The following is an 8,591-nucleotide window of genomic DNA, read 5'->3' on the forward strand; positions in this document are numbered from 1 at the left end:
GTAACGGATCCGTTATGTTCAACGTTTGAATTCTACACCTTACGAACCCATTCCATGGTTTCTGGAGGTTTCCCTCCCTTCAATGAGGAAGCAAGTTGCTGTAGCTCCCAGACAACAGCAGGAGCGCAGAACCATGCAGGTTTGCTTCTGTTTAGACTCCATCTTCACATTGCTGATGCTGAGTCATCGATCTCTATTCTCCCCAGTGATTGTCACCCTTCAACATGTATTGTCTGAGTTAATTGTTTCATTATGTCACATGGGGATCTCCTCATGCGGAGTGTGGGCATGGATTGGAGATGCCCTCGAGCTTTCACAGAGCCCGAACAGGATGTGGGCATGATTGCAAATGAGTCCCTTCTTTGCCCCGACTTGATCCGAGAGTGTGGGATCGCTGGCCCAGGATCACGCAGGCTTTAAAGCAAGCATATGATTTAAGCAACGGCTCACACGCAGCCCTCCTACATGCTCGGCAACAGCGCGCAGCCTAGTTTTTAGTTACAGTTATTTCGAGCCCTCTATGAACGCAAGTATGTTGGGCTCGGTCCATTACTGTAATTAAATCCAGTTCACGGGCCAAGTTCTCTGACTCAGCAGAAAACATCGATCAACTAGGGGTGGATATGCGGAATGGAAAAGACCTCACTTACTATGAGTGGGACAAGTGAAGAGTCGAGAGCTGTACACCTGTCCATATTCATTCTGCCCTTTTCGTTTGTTCCCTTTCCCCCCCCCCTAAATTATTAACGACAGTTTGCTATCCTCTAGAATCATCATCCTTCAGCCAACCAAGTAGGGGTTCATGGGGTCGACGCTATCAAGGTGTTTATACTTTATATATTATAATAAGAGGGAGTAGCAGAATGTTGACGCTTGGCGGGACACGTATTCGGTTCATGTCTAGATTAGAATAGGCTTTGTTCGGTCACTGTGTCCTTGGATTCCGGCAGGATTAGGGGTCCCCCGATGAATGACGTCATCGGGTTTTCCGTCGCTTGGCTCAGAATTAGAATTGTGGTGGTGATCCATTGGTTCATTGGGCTTGGGCCAGCGGCCGTGTGTTTCTTGGAAAGGAGACCGAGCACCGGCGTTGCGGATTGTGGGGGCGAAAAAAAAAAGTCATATACTGCTCTCTCGAAGTAGAAAATCATATGGATAGGAGGGACGATACGATATTTTTGTCACTATCAATTCTAAATCAATGTATTGATCAATTCTACATTGATGTAATCAAGTGCAACAATAACTAGTCATCTTTAGACATGGTCTAAGCCAAATAATGTATGAGACTCAGTAGGTCACATGACTATCACTTCAACAGGCTCGCAAGACTGAGATGTGATAAGTGGTAGCAGAGTAGTTAGCTAGCTGGTTGTTTGGAATTAATTGTGATTCGAGACTTAGTGTTACATCGTGTGAACATGGTGGCAGTCACTTCTAGAACTCGCAGGAGACGCTTTCTAAAATCTAATCTCCTAATGGTTATCCTGGATGAACCATTATCATGCTTAACAAGGGTTGTGTCACGTATTTGAGGTATAGTGATTGTAGATACCACATTCATTTGTCCTCACTAAGAACTTTACGAAAGAACGTATATGTCTGTATGGTAAGTGTAGAAAACAGCGTCAAATTGTTCAAAGTGTTAGCAAACATGAAGATTCGACAGGGGTGTGATGTCTGTCATACCAAGGTGTGACAGAATCTTCCCCTGTTGTCAGGGGTGTGATGTCTGCTACACCCAGGTGTGGCAGAATCTACCCTGTTTTCAGGGGTGTGGTGCGTGTCACACCCGGGTGTGGCAGACTCGTTTTCAGAATCCTATTATGTTTGGGATTGTGTTTTGTTATAAATAAAAACACGTTTTTTAGGATTTTTTTAAGGAGAGAATAAGCTGTCTTTTGAGCACTTTGAGAGGGAGATATTGTGAGGGAGTTGAGAGCTTTGTTAAGGGTTATATTTGAGTAATTTTATGAGTTGTAACCCGTTGTATTTCTCCTCCATATAGTGAAATCTCCCCATCATCTTTCCGTGGATGTAGGTAATTGCCGAACCACATAAATTCCTGTGTTTAGTTTGATTTGTGTCGTATTTGGTGAATTGCACTCGTAATTTGGTTTGGTTCTCTTCTCTCATCGCTCACCGACTCGTTTGGTTGTCGAGCACGCTTCCGCACGGCGCGTAACAATAAGTCATGGGAAACAAATGCAACAATGTCTAAGTTAACAAAATGTCGTACTTGGTGGGTCATGTCATGTATTTGAGGTATAGGGATTGTAGAACCACATTCATTTGTCTGCACGAAGAACCTACGAAAAAATGGATGTGTCTATATGATAAGTCATGGGAATCAAGTGCATCAAGGGTCGCATCACGTATTTGAGGTCTAGTGATTGTAGATACCATATTCATTTGTCCGCACTGAAAACTTACAAGAGAATGGATGTGTGTATGTCTATATAGTAAGTCATGAGAATCAAATGCAACAAGTTTCGCGTCACATATTTGAGGTATAGTGGTCATAGATACCACTTTTATTTGTTAGTACTGAGAACTTATGAAATAATTGATGTGTCTATTTGGTGAGTCATGAGAATCAAGTGCAACAATGAAAGTCAACAATGTGTTGTATTCACTGAATCCTGATGCTTACAGGGTTGTAGGTGTTGCGCACCTATGCGGAAGTGTGCTCGCACACCGAACGAATCTGTGATCACGGGAGAAGAGAACAAACCACAGACGAGCACAATTCAATCCAAATACGACAAATCAAACCAAACACAGAGATATACGTGGTTCGGTAATTTGCCTATGTTCACAGGGAGAGGATGAGGAGATTCCACTAAATCAAGGAGAGTACAAAGGGTTACAATCTAACCAAACCACTCACACAAATGCTAAACCAAATCTCTCAACTTGCTCACAAGTTCCCCCTCTCAATGTACTCAGTACAATCTAAAATATCTATTCTGAAACCTTAGACAATCGTGTTTTAATTTATATCAAAACACAACCCAATGCGAATAGGAAATCAAATTCAGGCCCAGCCCGACTCGCGGTCGATTGCAGATCCACGTGCGGTCGATCGGATCCAACGACAGAAAGCAGTTTTCATTACAGTGTTTGGCCGGTTGATCGTCGCGCCATTCGCGTTGAGCGCGAAAAGTCCAGAGACTTTTCCAAGAGCTGTGCACGTTTCCGATCGACCGTAGAGTCAAGTGCGATCGACCGCTGGAAGTTCAAAACAGTTTATGTAGTTTTTCCTGTAATCTCTTCAATTCTCCACATCGGTGAAGTTTTCCAAAACTGAGCTGACACCAAACAAAGAGCACCAATGCGTCGTCTCTCCAAAATCGGCTGCACCAATATGGTTGCCTACGTACCCCCTCTCCTAAGGGATCAAGCCGCCCATAGTTCATCCAAATGACCGTTAATGACCTGAACAATCATAAATGTGCAACAAGTTTTGACAATAATCAAACTTGTTGCTTGGAACCACCTTAGTGAGCATATCCGTTGGATTATCCTTCGTGTGGACCTTCACAATCTTCACATCGCCATCTTCAAGAACATCCCGAACGAAGTGATAACGAACGTCAATGTGCTTCGTCCTCGCATGAAAAACCTGATTCTTCGCTAAATAGATAACACTCATACTATCATAATGAATAGTGACGAACCACTACGATATACCAAGTTTCTCCAAAAGTCCTCGAAGCCAAATAGCCTCCTTCACAGCCTCCGTAATCGCCATATACTCTGCCTCTGTCCTCGACAAAGCCACCGTAGACTGTAAGGTGCATCTCCAACACACCGGCGTACGGGTCAAAGTGAACACATACCCCGTCATAGACCAACGTTTATCCAAATCCCCGACATAATCCGAATAAACATAGCCACTGCACAACTGCTCACATGTAGTGTTCCGCTCATAAACCAAACCAACATTGAGCGTACCTCGGATGTACCTCAAAATCCATCTCACGGCGTCCCAATGACTCACTCCTAGATCGTGCATGTATCTCAAAACCATGCTCACCGCCTGTGACAAATCTGGCCTCGTACATACCTTTGCGTACATAAAGCTTCCAACCGCGCTCGCATATGGAGTCTTCGACATTAACTCTCGATCTTCAACTGTCTTCGGTGAAAGGTCAGCTGAAAGCTTCAAATGGGCTCCCAAATGTACACTAACTGGTTTCATATCCATGCTAACATAAAATCGCTGTAGAACCTTCTTCAAATAAGCCACACGTGTCAAACAAATGATGCCCTTATCTTTGTCTCTACCGATCTCTATCCCTAAAATGCGCTTAGCCTCACCCAAATTCTTCATCTCAAACTCCTTTGAAAGTTGTGCCTTCAACTTATTTATAGAAGACCTAGAAATAGAGACAATCAACATGTCATTAACATAGAGCAACAAACAAATGTACGCACCTTCTTTCAACTTGCGAAAATACACACAAGTATCAAACTGGCTCCGAGTGTATGAATGACCGATCATAAATCCATCGAATCGCCTATACCACTGTCGAGGAGACTGCTTCAAATCGTATAGCGATTTCTTCAACCTACAAATCAGATTTTCCTTCCATGCAGTTCAGAATCCCAATGACTGAGTCATATATATTTCTTCATCAAGATCACCATGAAGAAATACCGTCTTCACATCCAACTGATCTAACTCCAATCCATACTGTGCCACCAAATCTAACAAAATCCAAATCGAAGAGTGCTTCACCACTGGAGAGAAAACCTCATTATAATCAATACATTCCTCCTGTGCATAGCCCTTCGCAACCAACCTAGCCTTAAACCTCACTGGAGTGCCCTCAATGCCCTCCTTCTTCGTGTATACCCACTTGCAACCAATCGCCTTCCGCTCCTTTGGAAGCTCAACAAGCTCCCACGTATCGTTCTTGTGAAGAGACTCCATCTCCTCCTGTATAGCCACCTACCACGAATCAGCCTCCGAACTCTGCTCGGCCTCTCTAAATGTAGTAGGCACCAACTCATCGACACTCTCCGTTGGAAGAGCATATACAAGTACTGTGTCGGTATAGCATGCTGGCATCCGTATGTCTCTCCTATCTCCGAACCGTAATAAAATCCTGAATCTGAGCCGTCGGTCCCTGATCCTGTACAACTGTACCTGTATCCTCCTCGTCATCACCGTGCTCGCCTGGCATCACCTCAGTCGACACTCTAATGGATACTATACTATCTAGATAATGTGGAGCTACATCGATCTTCACCACCTGCGATATCTCTTCTATCGGGTCGCTCTCCACTTGATGAGAGCTGGGAAGCTTCAAGATAGAAGCATCATCAAACGTGACGTCCCTACTCAGCATAATCTTCCTATCAACTAGATCCCATAACTTGTATCCCTTGATGCCACGCTTGAATCCTACAAATATGGCCTTCCTAGCTTGAGGTTCTAACTTATCAGTCTTCACATGATAGTATGCAGGGTACCCAAATACCTTGAGCTGATCATAGTCGTGTGCTGGCTCTCCCGACCACATCTCCATAGGGGTCTTCCCTTCAATCGCAGATGAATGCAGCCTGTTAATGAGATGACTTGCATATGAAAGTGCTTCAGTTCAAAAGATCTTCTCCAAACCAGTATGCGCCAACAAACATTGGATCTTCTCTAGTAAAGACCGATTTAACCTTTCTGTCACCCCATTCTGCTGCGGTGTATGACTAACTGTGAAGTATCTCTCTATGCCCTCGTCTTGACATAGCTGCAGAAAGGGGTCTGATGTGTACTCGCCGCCGTTGTCGGATCGTAACGTCTTGATCTTTCTCCCAGTCTGAAGTTCCAACATCTTCTTCAACTCCACAAATATATCTAGGACTTCACTCTTTTTTGTCATGGTGTACACGTAACAACGCCTAGAATAGTCATCAATGAACGTGACGAACCAATATCGACTACCAAGTGACGCGGTCTTGGTGGGATCCTAACATATGTGTGCACATAATCCAGGATGTCCCTCGTCCTATGAATGGCAGTCCCGAACTTTACCTTCGTCTTCTTGCCAAGAATACAGTGCTCACAGAACTCAACCTTTTCACTCTTGGCTCCCTTCAATAACTCCTGCTTGCACAAAGCCTACAATGACTTCTCTCATGTGTGCCCCAACCTGTAGTGTCAAAGTCTGCTAATATCCACCTCTGAAATAACTAAAGAAACCTGGCCAATCTCGGTGCTCCCCTTCAGATAATATAAGTTCCGACTGCGGATTCCCTTCATCACCACAAAGATCCCTTAGTAACATTTGCTACAATATTTTTAAAGGTCACATTGAATCACTTTGCATCCAAAGCTCTATTGAGATAAAATTCTTCTTCAATTGAGGAACAAATCTTACCTCCTTCAATTCACGAACTACTCCATCGTGCATCCAAATCCTCACGGTACCTATCCTATAAATACCACAAGATTGATCATTTCCCATGATAACAACACTCCATCGAGTCTCTCAAATGATGAAAACCAATATCGCCTAGGAATCACATGAGAAGTAGCGCCAGAATCAAGCATCCAATCTGATGCATCCAAGTGGTTCACCTCCGAAGTAATTAATAGGGAAAAGCTTGAATCATCGGAATCATCACCTTTCGCAACGTTCACCTCATTGGCATTCGGGCCATTCTTCTTACTATTCTCCTTCTCCTTGATCTTTGGATAGTCTCTCTTCCAATGTCCCTGCTCCGTACAGAATGCACATTGGTTCTTTCCTAGCTGGTGATGACCTCTTGACTTTGACCTGCTTCTATTGCAACCTCTCGGATATGGACTTCTACCCCTCGTCGACAAGGCATCTCTTGAAGTACTAGCGCAGAAAGTCTCCTTGTCCTTCCTCCTCAAATCATAATTCGTCAAAGTATTAGTTGCTTTACTATAAGTGATAGAAGATACCCCGTTCAACAAAGTAAACACAAATGTATCATACTCCTCATCCGGTAAGGAGCCTAAAAGAATAATAGCTTTGTACTTATCCGATATCTTCTCATCAACATTCGTCAAGTTCGACAACAACTTAGTGTAGTTATTTACATGAATTGCTAGTGAGGTGCCACGGGACATCTGAAATCTGAATAACCTGCGCAGTAAGTGCAATCTGTTCTCAACACTCTTTGTAAGATACTTGTTGTTGTGAATTTCTCACATCTTCATTGCAGACATCACCCTAATCATATCATATTTCAGCTCCTGTTCCAACCAAGACCTGATCACCCCACAAGCGTTCCTATTCATCTTTTTCCATATCGCCTCTTTATATTTTGGTGGCCTCTCATGGACGATGATGGTCTCTTCCAAATTCTGAGCATTTAGCACATCCTGAACATCGCTCACCCACAAACCAAAATTGGTCTTGCCGTCATACTTCACCACACTAATTTTAGTGTTTTGAAAACCAACTTGAACTGTACCCGCCATCTTGCTACTTTCACCAACTTCTTCACCCATAATCACAAACTCCAAATTGCAAAGAAAGATTCAAACTTTATAGAATTTAGAAGTTACCCAACTGAACCCTAGAACAGATTCCAAATAGATCTCCTAACCACACGAAGAAAGTGAAATCTTCAACGGCAACCCCAAACACTATCTCCACCGAAGCCTAGAATTCCAAGAACCAAGCTTCCACTATGAATATTCCTTCACTTAATGCCAAAACCCTATATCTCGAATTTGAGCTCTGATACTAATTGTTGCGTGCCTATGCGGAAGCGTGCTCGCACACCGAACGAATCTGTGATCATGGGAGAAGAGAACAAACTACACACGAGCACAATTCAATCCAAATACGACAAATCAAACCAAACACAGAGATATACGTGGTTCGATAATTTGCCTACGTCCACGGGGAGAGGATGAGGAGATTCCACTAAATCAAGGAGAGTACAAAGGGTTACAATCTCATAAAATCACTCACACAAACCCTAAACCAAATCTCTCAACTTGCTCACAAGTTCTCCCTCTTAATATGCTCAGTATAATCTAAAATCTCTGTTCTGAAACCCTAGAAAATCATATTTCAATTTATATCAAAACACAAACCCAATGCGTACATGAAACCAAATTCAGGTCCAGCCCCACTCGCGGTCGACTGCAGATCCACGTCCGGTCGACCGGATCCAACGACAGAAATTAGTTTTCATTGCAGGGTTTGACCAGTCGACCGCCGCGCCCTTCACGGTTGACCGCGAAAAGTCTAGAGACTTTTTTTGCACGTTTCCGATCTACCGCAGAGTCAAGTACGGTCGACTGCTGGAAGTCCAAAATAATTTCTGCAGTTTTTCGTGTAATCTCTTCAGTAGGCGTACTGGGCATGATGTATAGAGAGTGCGCAGGATTTGAGACTTTGACTTGCGTCTCGAGACCGCCAACACAATCCTTAAAATTGGTGTAGTTACGGATTTAATATACTATACTAACTAGTAATTACAGATTTCTGCTGGAAGTCGTGTCACATCGGATGTCTATATGATTTTCTATAGAAATTATTCATCATTAGATAAGAAACGTGTAGGTTGGTTGGCCACGTCCATAACTGTACTCGTGTGCTCTA

This window comes from Asparagus officinalis, chromosome 7 (genome assembly GCF_001876935.1).
Source record: "Asparagus officinalis chromosome 7, Aspof.V1, whole genome shotgun sequence".
In the NCBI taxonomy this organism is placed as follows: Eukaryota; Viridiplantae; Streptophyta; class Magnoliopsida; order Asparagales; family Asparagaceae; genus Asparagus; species Asparagus officinalis.